We start from the raw sequence: 3,308 nt of genomic DNA, 5'->3' as shown, positions 1-3,308 counted from the left end.
AATTTTTTTTTATTGTTATTGTGAAAAGAAGCTACAAACTTTATATGTTGTCAAATCCAAGATAATATTCACGTGCATGCCTAAGTTTTTTGCTTGTCTTAGGCGTTAGCATCATGGCCTCATTATTAATAAATCAAGGAAGAAATTGACACCTGCCGTTTTCAATTTTTCAACAACATAAATTGAGGGTGCCGTGGCATTTAAAGATGATATACATGTGTAATTGATGCTAGGAAACAAGAATCTTGGGAACAGATTCATGCATGAAGCCATGAACATAAGATTACAATTCAGCTTTGTGTTCCATTGAATGAAATTTTGTCACCATTGTTTCTGATGTAATGTTAACACCAAGCATTGTTTATTTGACATGTACCCCAGAATCTAATCTAGCTTTCGGGTTTTGTCACACTTAAGTAACATAAGTTATTTTAATGTTTATATTCTATATGAACTTTGAACTGCTTGTATTTAGAGTAACTGAATCTGCATAAAAAAATGCACTGTTTAAGCTAATCTGACTTAAAATATAAATCATCCGATGATTGCTATAAAATTAAGAGTAATAGGATAATAAGTTATTGAAAAAATTTGCCGTAGTAAATCTTTAAAGAAAAAGTAAAGTATCAAGTAATTATTTAAAAATTTTATAATGAATATATAGGTTTTTGAGAAATACAAATATCAAATATGTTTCTGAAGATTTAAAATATTAGATATACAAGTATCTTAAAATTACAATATTAGATTCAATTCATCTTTCTGTCAAAAGATTTATAAGGCTATCGTAAAATTTTCACAAGAATTTACTTAATACTTTATTCTAAAAAAAAATATAAGTCTATCTTAAAATTTTGAAGAACCTATTTGTTTTATTACTCTCAAATTAAATTCCCTTAGCAGTAAGCACTTCTTTTTATCCCCTTTGTTATTATTATTATTGGTATCCGAACCTATCAGCTGCAATTTATTATTTTTTTTTTGTTAATAGACAAATTTGTGTAAGTGTTTTAGTAATAAGAATTATTCAATCCAAGTTGAAGAAAATCCAATGAAGAAACAAAAGGGTACTAGACTCCTACTTAGGAGTTTTGTAACACCCTATTACACAGAGCTTTATGCTTAAGTCGTAAAGTAGAGGTGGCGAGGTATTACGACCTCTAAAAGAAAAGACATATAAATATAGTTGAAAGAAATTATATCTAAAAGCCTTGATGAATAAGCTAAACAAGAACGATAAACAGAAAATCGTGTGACACTCGCATGGATATTCAAAAAACGAATAGACAAGATCAAAAGGAAGCTGAAAGCATATATACATATTAGAGTTCCAAAACTCAGATAACAAGCTCCAGACTCGACCTGCGAAGTTAAGGCCGGCCAGAGTATATAATTATATATATATATATACAACCTAAAATAAAACTCAAACTAGAAAATAAACACCTGTATCTCCAAGTCAACCTCTAGGAGGGACAAAACACAAAATGTACATGCGGAGATTCTATAAACATATATACATAGCCTAAAACAAAATATGACAGTCCAAAAGGTAGTTCTTCGCTTATAAGGAGGATATCCAGCGCTCAACGAGGTGTCTCTTGACCTACATCTGAAAAACAACAACATTGTATGGGATGAGAACCGGAGGTTCTCAGTATGATAAAGGTGCCCGCATAGTTTATATAAAAGATCTCGGGAAAGTCAAAGGCATTCCTAGAACTCCGACACTCAAAATCACCCTTAAATAAAATAAACTAAACCAAAAGTTAGGTAAGTTATCTAACGTATTCTAGTTCTGAATGTAACTTTAACTTAATACTTCACTTTCTGTCGCCTCCAATCCTCCGAATCACTGGTGGAACAACCCTCTCCCCTCATACCTTCGTCAAGAGGGATTTCTCAGAAAACATACACATACAATTCAAGGAAGAAAAACACAGATAGAGAAGCATTTACAGCAAGTAGAACAAGTAGCGGATAAGCAGAATTAAACAGCTAAGCAAACCAAAACAATGCACACTCAAGCAAACAAACAGATGTATATGATGTATGCCTGTCCTATGTCTGATGAGTCTCATCTGCGGTTATACAGCCAACCCGACAAGTCCTGGTAGTTAACCATTGGACAGTCCCTCTGTGCGCACATCCCCAAGCTCAATAATATTCCATGGAGTCAAACTCCAAGCTCAAATATAATATTCCATGGAGTCACACTCCAAGCTCAATAGTATAGTATTCCATGGAGTCGAACTCCAAGCTCAATAATATAGTATTCCATGGAGTTAAATTCCAAGCTCAATAATATTAAATATTCATATTTATGTGCATGCCCATGGGGGAATCCGGGGAGTTAAAGTGCCCGGTCACATCTTGCGACAGAGGGTCAATAAATAATCTCAAATACACAAGCCACATAATAATCTCTTTCTTTTTAAAATACCACCTCAAATCAAACTCCAATTCTTATAGAAGTTTTGGCAGTATCTCCTCTAAAGCTCGAATTTCTGCCACCCTTCAAGGGTCCCAACTATCAAACCAAACACCTCTCGGTCACTCAAATCATTTCCAGTAACAAATTATTTCATAATCAAACAAATACCAATATTAAATCTTTTTCCAAACCGACCAACTTCAACAGCAAAATATTAACAACAGCTAAACCTCACATTTTATACCACATACACAATCCATCAATTATTCATTCATTTCACTCCTATCTTAAGGTCTTCTAGCCTATATTTTCACGTGACATTAAACATTAACTACGAGAAACCAAAACCATACCTTTGTACGGAATCAAAATATTCGAAGCTCCAAAGAAATTTTCTGACTGAGCTATCAAAGAAGAAAATGTTCAGAATTGTTTATGCCTCCTAAAACTCCAGTTGGTCAGACTCAAGGGGTAGAGAAGTTACGTCACCGTCAACTTCTACCGGTCAAAAGTGGTGCCAACGTGTAGAAGAGGATGATACAAATACTTTTACCAAATTAGATTTTTGATTGGAGTTACGGATTGCAAGAAATCGAAGTCGAAAGTTTAGTGGGGTTTACGCCCTCTCGTTCCTCTCTCTCGGTTACTCTTCTCTCTGGCCTCTCATTCTTATATATATATATATATATATATAGCAAGTATAATAATAATAATAAAGTAAATGTTACTTAATTTCTTCATTTTGGATTATTATATATATAAAGCTAATGATATAATAAGACTAATGATACTCATAACTAGATATTATATATATGGGTATACGTATGCAATGGCTTTCCATTAAATAAATGGCTGCTGTCTTATATATATATAT

The sequence above is a fragment of the Arachis duranensis genome, chromosome 6 (genome assembly GCF_000817695.3).
Source record: "Arachis duranensis cultivar V14167 chromosome 6, aradu.V14167.gnm2.J7QH, whole genome shotgun sequence".
NCBI lineage: Eukaryota > Viridiplantae > Streptophyta > Magnoliopsida > Fabales > Fabaceae > Arachis > Arachis duranensis.
This window is presented reverse-complemented; position numbering follows the sequence as displayed.